Source organism: Protomyctophum bolini, assembly GCF_963924005.1.
Source record: "Protomyctophum bolini genome assembly, chromosome: 12".
Taxonomy (NCBI): Eukaryota; Metazoa; Chordata; class Actinopteri; order Myctophiformes; family Myctophidae; genus Protomyctophum; species Protomyctophum bolini.
The window spans coordinates 45,055,152-45,071,621 of record NC_137873.1 but is presented as its reverse complement, the minus strand read 5'-3'; the positions used below and the strand labels follow the sequence as shown (position 1 = coordinate 45,071,621).

Sequence of the window (16,470 nt, the reverse complement as noted above, 5' to 3'; positions counted from 1 at the left end):
AACCAGATGGACCGTTATGGGGGGGGGGGGGTCCATTTGGAACCCCGGAGACTTTGAGAAGCACTGATTTAAAGTGAAATGACCTCTTGGTGGTGGAGGTTTGGTTTGGGTTGTGTTTTGGTAAGCCTCATTCACACATAAAGAACATGTGTTCTGTGCTCTGCCTGTGTTTGATGGCCGCCTCAATGCTTTTCCAATGGGAGTCACATGGTTTGACCAAACACTTGTGTTTGGTAGCCGTGTTCTGTAACCCCTCCCCTCCATCAAACACCAATGTTTGGTCAAACCATGTGACTCCCATTGGAAAAGCATTGAGGCGGCCATCGCACACAGGCAGAGCACAGGACATTATGTTCTTAAAGGGACACTTCACCCTTTTTGCAAAAAAATATATGTTAATGACGTTTAGAAGCTTTAGAACACTTTCCTGGGGTTCTTTATGTGTGTAATATGTGGTTTTAGATATTTTAGATTGTAGCAGTGAGCCTGTTGTCTCTGATGTCATGGACACTGGGCTCACTTCCTTCCTGGACTACATGTTGTCTCAGTAAGACAGCTCTCCCCCCTATCCACAAGGAGGAGCAGTGCACCAAAGAAATATGGGAATTGTAGTCCAGTAAGGTAGTGAGACCAGTGTCCATGACATCAGAGACAACAGGCTCACTGCTACAATCTAAAATATCTAAAACCACATGTTACACACATAAATACCCCCAGGAAAGTGATCTAAAGCTTCTAAACATCATTAACATATATTTTTTGTTGTGTTGTTTTAAGTGTCCCTTTAAGAGGTTTGGTTGTGTTTTGGTAGAGAATTGGGTTGTGTTTTGGTAGAGGATTGGGTTGTGGTTTGGTAGAGGATTGGGTTGTGATTTGGTAGAGGATTGGGCAGTGGTTTGGTAGAGGTAGAGGAACTGAACTACTGATTTAGAAGGCATGCATTTATAAAACGGGGCTCAGGTCTCAATGGGTTAAGCTAGTTCAAAGGAGCAACGCTGGATCTCGACAAAATGTGGAGTTACATCACGGCAAGAGGACTACATTACCCAACCCTCTACCGAGAGGACTACATTACCCAACCCTCTACCGAGAGGACTACATTACCCAACCCTCTACCGAGAGGACTACATTACCCAACCCTCTACCGAGAGGACTACATTACCCAACCCTCTACCGAGAGGACTACATTACCCAACCCTCTACCGAGAGGACTACATTACCCAACCCTCTACCGAGAGGACTACATTACCCAACCCTCTACCAAGAGGACTACATTACCCAACCCTCTACCGAGAGGACTACATTACCCAACCCTCTACCAAGAGGACTACATTTCCCAAACCTCTACATCTGCTTAGATGATTTTGATTTATATTAACTTTGCCCGACTGTAAAGACGAAATTTGGGGAGGCTTCACTTTGCTCATGATCAGAGCTTCCGTTGCTCCAGATTGTATGACGGAAGCATTTATATTTTACTCGTGCTCAGAGCTTCCGTTGCTCCAGACTGTACGACGGAAGCATTTATATTTGACTCATGATCAGAGCTTCCGTTGCTCCAGACTGTACGACGGAAGCATTTATATTTTACTCGTGCTCAGAGCTTCCGTTGCTCCAGACTGTACGACGGAAGCATTTATATTTCACTGGTGCTCAGAGCTTCCGTTGCTCCAGACTGTATGACGGAAGCATTTATATTTTACTCGTGCTCAGAGCTTCCGTTGCTCCAGACTGTACGACGGAAGCATTTATATTTTACTCCGTCCGTTCCGCAGGCTAATAATCATCCTCAACATGGCAAAAAAGTTTTGAGAAGGTCTTGACCAGGTCAGTCTTTATGAAGTCCACTGCACTAGGAGGTCTTGACCAGACCAGTCTTTATGAAGTCCACTGCACTAGGTCTTGACCAGGTCAGTCTTTATGAAGACCACTGCACTAGGAGGTCTTGACCAGGTCAGTCTGTATGAAGACCACTGCACTAGGAGGTCTTGACCAGACCAGTCTTTATGAAGTCCACTGCACTAGGAGGTCTTGACCAGGTCAGTCTTTATGAAGACCACTGCACTAGGAGGTCTTGACCAGGTCAGTCTGTATGAAGACCACTGCACTAGGAGGTCTTGACCAGGCCAGTCTTTATGAAGTCCACTGCACTAGGAGGTCTTGACCAGGCCAGTCTGTATGAAGACCACTGCACTAGGAGGTCTTGACCAGGCCAGTCTTTATGAAGACCACTGCACTAGGAGGTCTTGACCAGGCCAGTCTGTATGAAGACCACTGCACTAGTAGGAACCCGTTTCCACCGGTCAGGAACCGGTTCAGTTCAGAACCTGAACCAGTTCGTAGTCCATGAGCCAGACCTCCAACATTGGAATGTTAATCAAGTGGGCAAAACCCAGACCTATATTAAATAGTTTATAGCATCGATATAAGTAAATGAATATATGATAAACCCTTCCACAGTAGTAGCTTTTTCATATTTGAATCATTTTGCATATTTTCCAACATAATGCATAACTTGCATATTTAAAATTGGGGAAGTCTCATGGTGATAATCTAATATATTATAGGTCTCAATTCATAATTAACGTTACAATGTTGAAGCTCATGGACTAAGAGTCTAAGAACCAGTTTGGAGGTCTGGCTCATGGACTAAGAACCAGTTTGGAGGTCTGGCTCATGGACTAAGAACCAGTTTGGAGGTCTGGCTCATGGACTAAGAGTCTAAGAAACAGTTTGGAGGTCTGGCTCATGGACTAAGAACCAGTTTTGAGCTCATGGACTAAGAACCAGTTTGGAGCTCATGGACTTAGAACCACAAAGAACTGAACCGGTTCCCATCGGGGGAACCAAGCTGTGGAAAAAAGGGGGGCCTGGCTGGTCTTGAGCTCCTCCAGGTGGTCTAGACCAGGCCGGTCTGGTTGGGTCCTCCTCTAGGTGGTCTTGACCAGGTCGTGGACGTGGACGTGGTCTAGAGACTAGGTGGTCTTGACCAGGTCGTAGACTTCGTGGACGTGGTCAGGGCTAGGTGGTCTTGACCAGGTCGTAGACTTCGTGGACGTGGTCTGGGCTAGGTGGTCTTGACCAGGTCGTAGACTTCGTGGACGTGGTCTAGAGACTAGGTGGTCTTGACCAGGTCGTAGACTTCGTGGACGTGGTCTGGGCTAGGTGGTCTTGACCAGGTCGTAGACTTCGTGGACGTGGTCTGGGCTAGGTGGTCTTGACCAGGTCGTAGACTTCGTGGACGTGGTCTAGAGACTAGGTGGTCTTGACCAGGTCGTAGACTTCGTGGACGTGGTCTGGGCTAGGTGGTCTTGACCAGGTCGTAGACTTCGTGGACGTGGTCTGGGCTAGGTGGTCTTGACCAGGTCGTAGACTTCGTGGACGTGGTCTAGAGACTAGGTGGTCTTGACCAGGTCGTAGACGTGAACGTGGTAGTCGTCGTGGTACTTGATGTAGTAGACCGTGGGCTTGGCGGGGACCTGGTAGATCACCAGGCCGGTGCGTTTCAGACCCGTGTCCGTCACGTACTCCACCTGCTTCCCCACCAGGCTCTCCGTCTCCTCGCCCGGCTTCCTGTCGGCCGGCAGCAGGTGTTTGTTCTCTGGGGGGAGGGAGGGGCACGTGCACGCACACACACACACACACACACACACACACACACACACACACTTTAATCATTTATTTATGTCCACATAAGAGATACAAATACAAGGACACAAATATTTACAAGGTGCCGTACAGAATGCCATCAGCAAATCCCGAACAAATACCCACACACCCTTCAGGGGTACAGGTAACAGCGTCTTCGCCATATTTGGCGGCTACCGATAGTGGAAGATATTGCACAGAATTTCGCAAGCCGTTTGGCTGCTTTTTTTTTGGCATCCCAAGTTGTTGGAAGCCTCTTACAACCAAACTGTGTACATGTCCTAGGCTAGACACACACACACACAGAGACACACACAGAGACACACACACACACACACACACACACACACACACACACACACACACACGCACTTTGATTACTACGGAGACTATTCACATGCACCACTGATACAGAGATTATCGCATTCTGACCTGAGATCAGATTCTACAAAATGTTCTTCTACATCCTGACAGTTTTCTGAAAAAGCCATGTTTCTGTGTCAGTCGTTCTTCGATTTAAAAAAAGAATAGCAGACCTATACAAGCTCGTAGCGGTGGCGCGCTACGAGCTTGTAGATCTGGTATTTTTCAATAGCTAAAGCACGACATGATGCTAACACCAAAAGGGGTTCCCGGCCCGCCCCAAAATGGAGCGAGGGACGCAATAAAACAACGACCTCTGAACTAACTGTACTGTTTTTTTATTCTAGTTTATTTTGGTATAGCTTTAGTTATAATGATCATTTCTTCTTCTGTTTTCTACATGAATAATATAACCACATTATGACCATATGAAATGAAAGGGGAGTTAAATGCTGCTATTTGTAAAAAAAAAAAGGCAAAAATATGACTCCTAACGTGGTTGAAGTGGGACTCATAAAATGTCTGAACTGAAAGAAATGGATAATAAATAAATCATAATAGATAATAAATAAAGCAACAGAAAATACATGTGTGCCTCCCTCACACGCGCTCGCACACACACACACACACACACACACACACACACCTTTACATAGATGGTGCATTACATTCACCTATTCACACACACACACACACACACACACACACACACACACACACACACACACACACACACACACACACACACACACACACACACACCTTTACATAGATGGTGCATTACATTCACCCACACACACACAGAGTTCAGGGGTCAGTACCTGACTCGGGCAGGACCCTCAGGTCCCCGTCGCGGTAGTCGTCCCAGAGCTGGTACATGTACAGAACCGGGTCCTTCTCGTAGGTGATGTAGTACCAGTGGGTCATCACCGGGGCGCGGGACAGAACCATGCCCCGCCACTCGTTCTTCTCCCCGTCCTCCTTCTCAAACAGGTGCTCGACCGCCCGGCCCACCAGCTCCTCAGCACCGGGGGGGACGCGGATCTTGTTGTTCACTGTTTTGGGAGGAGGGGGGGGAGGAGGAGGGGGAGGGGGGGGGAGAGAGAGAACACGACTGCTTAGCGATGTGCCGATGGCATTTTTAACCCATTCTGACCGGAGATCAGATTCTAAAAATGTTCTTCTACATCCTGACAGTTTTCTGAAAAAGCTATGTTTCTATGTCAGTCGTTCTTCGATTAAAAAAAAAATAGCAGACCTTCAAGCTCGTAGCACGCCACTCGGTGGCGCGCTATGAGCTTGTAGATCTGCTATTTTTCAATAGCTATAAAGCATAACATAATGCTAACACCAAAAGGGGTTCCCGGCGCCATCTGAAATTCCTTTTCAGATGATTATTTTTTATTTCTAAGTGGTTTTGGAAGCGCTCGTTATATCAGTAATGCGGCCTCCTGCCGCCTCCTGAATTATGTGCACATTCTCAGCAGGCTGTACAACACAGCCCATGTGTACCTCCCTCTAAACAGGCGGTACAACACAGCCCATGTGTAGCGTCTCTCAACAGGCGGTACAACACAGCCCATGTGTAGCGTCTCTAAACAGGCGGTACAACACAGCCCATGTGTAGCGTCTCTAAACAGGCGGTACAACACAGCCCATGTGTAGCGTCTCTAAACAGGCGGTACAACACAGCCCATGTGTAGCGTCTCTAAACAGGCGGTACAACACAGCCCATGTGTACCTCCCTCTAAACAGGCTGTACAACACAGCCCATGTGTACCTCCCTCTAAACAGGCGGTACAACACAGCCCATGTGTACCTCCCTCTAAACAGGCGGTACAACACAGCCCATGTGTAAAGCAGCAAAAAGCTGCTTCCCTGTATTTTTTAGTTGCCATTTTTTTAGGCAAAGCGAGCAGGCCAGCAGAGGAAGACCTTAGGGGGCGGTTTGGGACATATTTAGGCAGGCAGTCATGTAGGTAGGAAGGTGTGAGACCATTGAGAGCTTTATAGACAAGTAAAATAATTTTAAAATCAATCCTAAAAATATAGGACATGATAGAAAATGACAGTGACCACAGCCCCTTCTTTCTGTACCTTTTTCTAACCCTGTATATGATATATATCTGTACGCATTATATACAAACTGTTAATACAATAATCAATGACTCAGGTACCACTGTTGAGCAGGTGTCAGAATGAGCTATATCTAGCTGAATTACATTCTGGTGGGCTACCAAGATGAGACAAAATTACAATAAATGTAACTCATCATAACGACAGCAATGTTATATTTACGTTCCATCTCTTCTCCCAAAATAGCTGATCTACAGCTTATGGAAAGTGGTTTCCAAAGTGGGTTATGGGGACCCCCAGGGGTCCTTGAGAGAGTTCCAGGGGGTCCGCAGCTAAATGATAGTTTGGAACCAAATGGACCCATAAGGGTCCACTTGTACACTCTCAGAGTTAATTAACTTTGATTTTACAATATAAATTGGGGGTCCCAGAGACAGAGATGCCACCAAATGGGGGTCCATGGACTAATGCATGTCACACTGGCGGTCCGTGACACTGCTAGATTCTACGGGGTCCCTGCAGGCATATCTCTTCAAATGGGGGTCTGCGGGCTAATTAGTGTCAATTTGGGGGTCCTTGACATGAAAAAGTTTGGGGACCACTGGCCTGTAGTGAGCTTGCAGATCAGCTATTTTCTGAGAACAGGTTGTATATCAATGTCTACAAGGGACTCTGACTTTTTCAACAAAGTTTTCAATCAATCAAAGGTCAGTCAGTCAGTCAGTCAGTCAGTCAGTCAGTCAGTCAGTCAGTCAGTCAGTCAGTCAGTCAGTCCGTCCGTCAGTCAGTCAGTCCGTCAGTCAGTCAGTCAGTCCGTCAGTCCGTCAGTCAGTCAGTCGGTCACGCGGGACGTCGTGGCGACTCACCGACTTTCTCGCTGAGCACGATGAGGTTGGAGACGCGGTCGTCCTGGAACAGCTCGATGCCGTAGACGCAGTCGAAGCCGTCGTACTTCACCATGTAGAGGCAGCGGTTGACGGTGAGGCGCTCCAACACGGTGCCCTGAGGATGACAGCATGTTATTGGTAAATAACTAACTAACTGGGTAAACATAGTACCTTTCCTTTCCTTAGTCCAGTTACCCTGGGTAAACATGGTACCTTTCCTTTCCTTAGTCCAGTTACCCTGGGTAAACATAGTACCTTTCCTTTCCTTAGTCCAGTTACCCTGGGTAAACATATAGTACCTTTCCTTTCCTTAGTCCAGTTACCCTGCAGGTAAACATGGAACCTTTCCTTTCCTTAGTCCAGTTACCCTGGGTAAACATGGTACCTTTCCTACCTTCCCATTGGTCAGACTGTCCTCTCCTACCTTCCCATTGGTCAGACTGTCCTCTCCTACCTTCCCATTGGTCAGACTGCCCTCTCCTACCTTCCCATTGGTCAGACTGCCCTCTCCTACCTTCCCATTGGTCAGACTGTCCTCTCCTACCTTCCCATTGGTCAGACTGCCATCTCCTACCTTCCCATTGGTCAGACTGCCCTCTCCTACCTTCCACTTGGTCAGACTTCCCTTCTCTCTCCAGTTGTGTTGGATCCTGAGGCCCAGCAGGTTGTCGGGGTCGGGGGGGGGCGCTGGAGGACGAGGAGGGGGAGGGGGAGGAGGTCTCGCTCAGCTCCACACAGCTACGCTTCCTGAGAGAGAGAGAGAGAGAGAGAGAGAGAGAGAGAGAGAGAGAGAGAGAGACAGACAGAGAGAGACAGAGAGAGAGAGATAGAGAGAGAGAGAGAGGAGAGAGAGAGAGAGACAGAGAGAGAGAGAGAGAGACACAGAGAGAGAGAGAGAGAGAGAGAGAGAGAGAGAGAGAGGGTGAGAGAGACAGAGAGAGACAGAGAGAGAGAGAGAGAGAGAGAGAGAGAGAGAGAGAGAGAGAGAGCACACACAATTACAATGTATTCATTTCTCAGACGCTCTTAATCCAGAGCGATTTACATTAAGCAATAACAAGTATTTATTATTAAATTAAGTAAGCTAAGAACGTAACAGTGGAATTTCTATATAATCAAACCATACATATAAACTATGCATACTATACTATATGTGACACAGGCCAGCACTTTGGTCCTCAACTCGATTTTTACAGATTACAGATAATTACAGATTATTAAAGTACAGAATGTAAGCTTTCATATGATTCAATGAAATTGGACAATAATTGAAGGAGATATGACCATCTAAAACTTGTTGAAACAGATAACAGATACAGACGCAAACTGGTAGTGGTCCTACCCCCCCCCCCCCCCCCATGTTTATAAACAAATCCCAAATGTTTATAAACAAATCCCAAATGTTTATAAACGAATCCCAAATGTTTATAAACAAATCCCAAATGTTTATAAACAAATACAAATGTTTATAAACAACTACAGGTTACTGGTAGTGGTCCTACCCCCCCCCCCCCCCCCATGAGACTTACTACAGGTCTACTGGTAGTGGTCCTACCCCCCCCATGTTTATAAACAAATCCCAAATGTTATAAACAAATCCCAAATGTTTATAAACAACTACAGGTCTACTGGTAGTGGTCCTACCCCCCCCCCCCCCATGAGACTTACAGGTCTACTGGTAGTGGTCCTACCCCCCCCATGTTTATAAACAAATCCCAAATGTTTATAAACAAATCCCAAATGTTTATAAACAAATCCCAAATGTTTATAAACAAATACCAAATGTTTATAAACAACTACAGGTTTACTGGTAGTGGTCCTACCCCCCCCCCCCCATGAGACTTACAGGTCTACTGGTAGTGGTCCTACCCCCCCCCCCCCATGAGACTTACTACAGGTCTACTGGTAGTGGTCCTAATGTTTATAAACAAATACCAAATGTTTATAAACAAATCCCAAATGTTTATAAACAAATCCCAAATGTTTATAAACAACTACAGGTCTACTGGTAGTGGTCCTACCCCCCCCCCCCCCCCTACAGGTCAACTGGAGATGCACAATATAATCTGTAGGAAATGGGAATCGCCCATAAATATCGCCCATAAAAATGCCGTATCGGTATCGGATCGGTCTCAAAATAACCCAGATTATTTTCACCGATATTATGCTGTACATTAGGGCTGACCTTCGATCACGCTTTTGATGATCGACGCTTCGAAATAAAGAGAACGCTGATCGTCGACGCTTCGAAACCCAACGAGGGGGGGGGGGGGGGGGGGGGGGGGGAGGCGAGCAGTGACGCACCATGGATGTGGCTTAAACAACGATATAGCAGTGAGAAACCATGCTTGGATTGGTCTCATTTATTTTATTTAACGATAACAACAATTGTTGCTTTCGCCCAACTGTAGCAGCCTTCATGAAAGCAGTGACGCACAAATAATTAGCCTTACAATAAAACATCCGACCGTAACGAGTCAACATTAAATAAAACTGCCTGACACAGACAGGCATTACCTCTCAAATAAATAAAATATATAATCCAGAAAAGTGTAAACGAAAGGCATTTTGCTTCTCTTCAGATGTGAAAACACCAAACAAACACCACCCGATCGCAACATGAATGAACTCTTAAATCAATCAAACCCTCTAGGCTGAGGCTCTCTATGGAACAAAAAACAAAAAAAAACAGTTTGGCTACCATTCAAAACAACACACGCTGTCAAGTGTAAACGAAGTAACTAACGGATTTCTTTTCTTCTCCTCTTGCCGTAACATTAACTGAAATGAAGCGTCATTTAATCGAGGCTTTATGACAGCAGCGAGACGAGTGCTTCATGCGAGGCACATATAACGCATGGCTCGCAATCAGAGCTGCCTGGGAGAAATGCGAGGCCCTGTGCTTTAATATTTAATTTGTTAATATCCAAAACTATACAAAAATTATCACATTTCAAGGACAAACCTTATCAGAAAAAATATGAATAGCATAATTATGAAAGCCTTTTGAAATGTGTATACCGGTAGGTTACTGAATTGCAGGTGCTGCCAAATAAGTATAATTACGATAGGCTACCTCAAGCCAGTCAGTTGCGCAAATATATATCAGGTCAGATCAATTAGCAGAGTGGATATATAAATATATATATATATATCAGGTCAGATCAATTAGCAAGAGTGGATATATAAATATATATATATATATCAGGTCAGATCAATTAGCAGAGTGGATATATAAATATATATATATATATCAGGTCAGATCAATTAGCAGAGTGGATATATAAATATATATATATATATCAGGTCAGATCAATTAGCAGAGTGGATATATAAATATATATATATATATCAGGTCAGATCAATTAGCAGAGTGGATATATAAATATATATATATATATCAGGTCAGATCAATTAGCAGAGTGGATATATAAATATATATATATATATCAGGTCAGATCAATTAGCAGAGCGGAGCGGCGCTTAATAATATGACAGTGTTGGATCTCCATTCTCCAGACAAACAAACCTTGGATTATATTTATATAATTTGTCTTTCTTCAAACCAGCACGAGCCACGAGGTAAGAAACTATATAATTATTCACTGTTCTCACAGCACCCAATGCAGGCAGGTGTTCTTAATCGCTTGGCATTCCCATCAAAGTATAGCCTATAGCCTATACCACACTAACTTTGTGATCAACCTTCTTAACCCATTCTGACCTGAGATCAGATTCATACGAGGTTTCCACTGGACACACACTGGTCTGATTAACCCATTCTGACCTGAGATCAGATTCTAAAAATGTCAAGTCGTTCTTCGATTTTTCAAAAATAGCAGACCTACAAGCTCGTAGCGCGCCACTCGGTGGCGCGCTATGAGCTTGTAGATCTGCTATTTTTCAATAGCTAAAGCATGACATGATGCTAAACACCAAAAACGGGTTCCCGGTCAGAATGGGTTAATGTGCATATTTTATTTGTAAAAAGGAACGCTGTATTAAGACATGGCAGTATAATATTGGTGCAAAATGGAAATATGTGTATGTATACGACACGTAAAGCTTAAAAAAAAAAAAAGACTATTTGATTTTTTATTTCAAGATCGATGTGTGTGTGTACTTTCGCCACGCGTGTGTGTGTGTCTCGCTACTTTCGCAACGCACGTGTGTGTGTGTGTGTGTCTCGCTACTTTCGCAACGCGTGTGTGTGTGTGTGTGTCTCGCTACTTACGCAACGCGTGTGTGTGCGTGTGTCTCGCTACTTTCGCAACGCACGTGTGTGTGTGTGTGTGTCTCGCTACTTTCGCAACGCGTGTGTGTGTGTGTGTGTCTCGCTACTTACGCAACGCGTGTGTGTGCGTGTGTCTCGCTACTTTCGCAACGCGTGTGTGTGCGTGTGTCTCGCTACTTTCGCAACGCGTGTGTGTGCGTGTGTCTCGCTACTTTCGCAACGCGTGTGTGTGTGTTGTCTCGCTACTTTCGCAACGCGTGTGTGTGTGTTGTCTCGCTACTTTCGCAACGCGTGTGTGTGTGTTGTCTCGCTACTTTCGCAACGCGTGTGTGTGCGTGTGTCTCGCTACTTTCGCAACGCGTGTGTGTGTCTCGCTACTTTCGCAACGCACGTGTGTGTGTGTGTGCTTGTCTCGCTACTTTCGCAACGCGTGTGTGTGTGTATAAATCATAGTTTAGGGGTCCTGCATGGGGGAGTTCCCCATGTCCCCAGCTAAATGATAGTTTAGAACCAAATGAACCCATTTACACTCTCAGAGTTCAATTAACATTTATACAAAAACTTTCATGTTATAGTACTGTTTTTATTCATTAAAAAAAACACTATATATATTATACAAGTTAAAATGACTGGTAATTAATATTTCTGGGGGGCAATATCTCACAACGGGTAAGGACTAGTACAATGCAATTCTAGTGTGGAGCGTTGTCCCGGTGTTCTTAGTGCACGTACGCACGCACAGTGTTGCAGTGTTGTTTTAGGCTCTTGAATAGTTATCATTGATTTAGTGGAACAAACAGTGTTTTGTCTTTAGGGCCTCGATGCCGTCCTAATGACTGTTCTTTCCACCACTTGCTGAAAATAGCCGATCTACAAGCTCACAACGCGTCGCAGCGCGACACGTTGTGAGCTTTTAGACCATCTATTGTCAGCATGCAACTAATTTGTAAAATGACTTATACTGGATCTCTTGTCCACTAGTCCCTTCCTGACATTTTAGTCTAGTTTTTATTTGTTGACGAAATGGTCTTAGTCTTGGTTTTGAATTAGTTTCCATTTCGTTTTTGTAAGAGGAAGGTTCGTCGACTACCTTTTTCGGTAGTCGACGAACATTTTTCCTCTTAGGGCCGATTCATACTCATATATTTTAGAGCCGAATAGAAGTGGGTTTGGCTCTGTAGAGCCTACAATGTGACGTCATTTGGCTCTGTAGAGCCTACAATGTGACGTCATTTGGCTCTGTAGAGCCTACAATGTGACGTCATTTGGCTCTGTAGAGCCTACAATGTGACGTCATTTGGCTCTGTAGAGCCTACAATGTGACGTCATTTGGCTCTGTAGAGCCTACAATGTGACGTCATTTGGCTCTGTAGAGCCTACAATGTGACGTCATTTGGCTCTGTAGAGCCTACAATGTGACGTCATTTGGCTCTGTAGAGCCTACAATGTGACGTCATTTGAGGTTCGGGGGGGGCGGGTACCGTCCTAAAGTCGAGTCTTCGGTGCTGAAAATGTCTGCCGAGCCGAAATCATTTCGGCACAACAGCGCCGAAATAGCGGTAAAATAGGAGTATAACAAAATACATACATAAATGGATGCACCTGGGACGTATCCTCAGTGATGTATCCCAAGGTCATCGGGGTTTTGGGTCTCTCAACATCATATACCCCTCACTCAGGTGACCCAGGCGGGAGTGATCAAGTCCCGACTTACGTCCCAGTAGCTACCCACGATAAGTCCCATTAGGGAAAAACCAGGGCCACACAATCCATTCCTCCTGAACTACTCTGCCGGGACTGGGAGGTACCATTCTGGCACATGGAAAGACTAGGCTCTGTGGGTTGACACCTGTCCGGGCCCCTCCTACGTCTCACCAGGTCCACTCCTGCTCTCACCAGGTCAGGCCCTGTGCGTTGCACCAGACTCCCAGCCCCATGAATCCTTAGTTTCAGTCGACGAAAACAAACAACACTGCAGTGTTGAGTTTGATTTATGTGGTTTTAGTTTTAGTCAGCTGGGCCCATTTTGATAGACCTCTGGCCGGCAATGGGTTAATAATATTAATAATAATAATAATTACCTGCCCCGCTTCTTAGACATGATTCCATAAACTCACAGGAGCCTGAAACGAGACGCAGGAGGATCAGATTATTAACTGGTTATTAAACACAAAGCATTTAATATTCATGATTCATTCATTACAGTCAAAGCAACAGAAATCAGACTGTCAATAATACAAAGAATCCACTTCCTGCCTGCCGGGATTATTTATAATATGCACTAGCCTCGGTGCCCAGGCTTTTATTTTTACGTAGCCTCGGTACCCAGGCTTTTATTTTGACGTAGCCTCCCTCGGTACAGAAAGCTACCCGCCCCTCTAGACCAGAAAGCACGCTGGCTGGGCCAGGCTACCCGCCCCTCTAGACCAGAAAGCACGCTGGCTGGGCCAGGCTACCCACCCCTCTAGACCAGAAAGCACGCTGGCTGGGCCAGGCTACCCTACCCTCTAGACCAGAAAGCACGCTGGCTGGGCCAGGCTACCCTACCCGCCCCTCTAGACCAGAAAGCACGCTGGCTGGGCCAGGCTACCCGCCCCTCTAGACCAGAAAGCACGCTGGCTGGGCCAGGCTACCCGCCCCTCTAGACCAGAAAGCACGCTGGCTGGGCCAGGCTACCCGCCCCTCTAGACCAGAAAGCACGCTGGCTGGGCCAGGCTACCCGCCCCTCTAGACCAGAAAGCACGCTGGCTGGGCCAGGCTACCCGCCCCTCTAGACCAGAAAGCACGCTGGCTGGGCCAGGCTACCCTACCCGCCCCTCTAGACCAGAAAGCACGCTGGCTGGGCCAGGCTACCCGCCCCTCTAGACCAGAAAGCACGCTGGCTGGGCCAGGCTACCCGCCCCTCTAGACCAGGGGCAGACTGGCTGGGCCAGGCTACCCGCCCCTCTAGACCAGAAAGCACGCTGGCTGGGCCAGGCTACCCGCCCCTCTAGACCAGAAAGCACGCTGGCTGGGCCAGGCTACCCGCCCCTCTAGACCAGAAAGCACGCTGGCTGGGCCAGGCTACCCTACCCGCCCCTCTAGACCAGAAAGCACGCTGGCTGGGCCAGGCTACCCGCCCCTCTAGACCAGAAAGCACGCTGGCTGGGCCAGGCTACCCTACCCGCCCCTCTAGACCAGAAAGCACGCTGGCTGGGCCAGGCTACCCGCCCCTCTAGACCAGAAAGCACGCTGGCTGGGCCAGGCTACCCGCCCCTCTAGACCAGGGGCAGACTGGCTGGGCCAGGCTACCCGCCCCTCTAGACCAGAAAGCACGCTGGCTGGGCCAGGCTACCCGCCCCTCTAGACCAGAAAGCACGCTGGCTGGGCCAGGCTACCCGCCCTTCTAGACCAGAAAGCACGCTGGCTGGGCCAGGCTACCCGCCCCTCTAGACCAGGGGCAGACTGGCTGGGCCAGGCTACCTGCCCCTCTAGACCAGAAAGCACGCTGGCTGGGCCAGGCTATAGAGCGTCCCGGATGAGAATTCCAGGTAAATTTTTCCTTAACCTTTTAAGCCACGGAAAAAGACAACTCTTGTCGTGACACAAACACGTTTTGGGCCGAACAAATAATTAGAAAAGACGAAAAACAAAAAGATAAAGTGTTGTACCCTGGCCTTTTTTCTTCTTTCTAAAATGTTTATTGTCATAAACTATTATTCATGCTGATCACAGACAGGCAGACAGACAGGCAGACAGACAGACAGACAGACAGACAGGCAGACAGGCAGACAGGCAGACAGACAGACAGGCAGACAGACAGACAGACAGACAGACAGACAGACAGACAGACAGACAGACAGACAGACAGACAGACAGACAGACAGACAGACAGGATGTAAACAGGAGGTGCATACTTAGTTTAGACTAGTCATTGGTTAGACATGGGTTAAGGTTTAGGAGTGCTGCCCTGTGGGAGGTTAGGGTGAGGGTTAAGGTTAGGTTTAGGTGTGCTGCCCCGTGGGAGGTTAGGGTGAGGGTTTGAGAGAGGTTGTAGTCTAAACCAAAAAGCCTAACCTAAACTAAGTACTGCAGCAGTAAACAGCAGACATAACGGAGGAGTCTCTATAAATGTATTCCTTCTCAGTCAGTTCTAACCCAACTATCCTTAGAGAACTGGACTGGGACATGTTTTGTGTTACTTTATTTAACTGTATGTGTGATGATTTATTGTTGTCGTAGAAGTGTACATTTGTACGAGTTTAAAGTCTTAGTGTTTTATCCGCTTGGCAGTTTTTTTGTATTGACATGTCGTTTGAACTGTACCAGTTCTGCAAACTATTTGTCAATCAGACAGACAGACAGACCGACTGAGAGACAGACAAGACACAGTAACTGCCAACCAACCGGATGTAAACAACAGACAGACAGACAGACAGACACAACAGTCCATGTTGTATCTCTAATAGATGCTATAAATAAATACAGACTAGAGACCTGGGATTCATTTCAAACTGCTCCAAAACTTACTCTTAATCTTTAACGCTTAGTCATTCCTAACGGCTGACTAACCGTCAGCCGTTAGGAATGTACGTGTTGGTGTTAGATCTATCCATATATGAGATTATTGATGATTGAGTATCAACACTTTTAATAATCGATACAGCTGCGACGGATCGCTGTATGTGTGGTTTTTCTTTAACACAGCGACACAAAAGAAACGGCGCACGTACGTCGCCATGTATAACCGCCTCCACGCTGTCTGTCTGTCTGTCCGTCCGTTACATGGTTTTAATTACCGTTAAAACAGCTCTCACTTTACACTACATGGAATTACAGCACGGACGGATTATTGATCATCATGAATCAATATACGCCTCGTCGTGAATGGACCTACCTGCTCAGTAACGGTCACATCTGGTTTGGGCTTTTTTTTTGGCTAAAAAACAAGCAAAGCAGCAGCAGAGCCCGCTTCTCTTCTCCAAGAAGGAAACAAACAATCACACACATCTGGGAACTACAAGTACCATGGGGCTGTGCTGCTGCTGCCGCCTGGGAACTACAAGTACCATGGGGCTGTGCTGCTGCTGCTGCGCAGCCTGGGAACTACAAGTACCATGGGGCTGTGCTGCTGCTGCTGCTGCCGCCTGGGAACTACAAAAACCAAAGAATATGTTGTTTTGTTTATTGTTTATTGTTTATTGTTTAAAGGATCCCCATTAGTTTTTGCCTTGACAAAAGCTAGTCTTCCTGGGGTCCGACACAGACAAACATTTAACATTT

General features: G+C 46.5%; 1 pseudogene across 1 annotated transcript; it reads right to left on the bottom strand.

Moving 5' to 3' along the window:
* Positions 1–3,356: 3,356 nt before the first annotated feature.
* On the bottom strand, positions 3,357–16,201 carry LOC308325861 (spindlin-1-like; annotated as a pseudogene). The gene is made up of 6 exons (XR_013966226.1): positions 16,085–16,201; positions 13,290–13,331; positions 7,579–7,721; positions 6,954–7,089; positions 4,833–5,066; positions 3,357–3,601 (listed from the first exon to the last, which is right to left on the bottom strand). The product of XR_013966226.1 is annotated as a spindlin-1-like (transcript).
* Between the last annotated feature and the right edge of the window lie 269 nt (positions 16,202–16,470).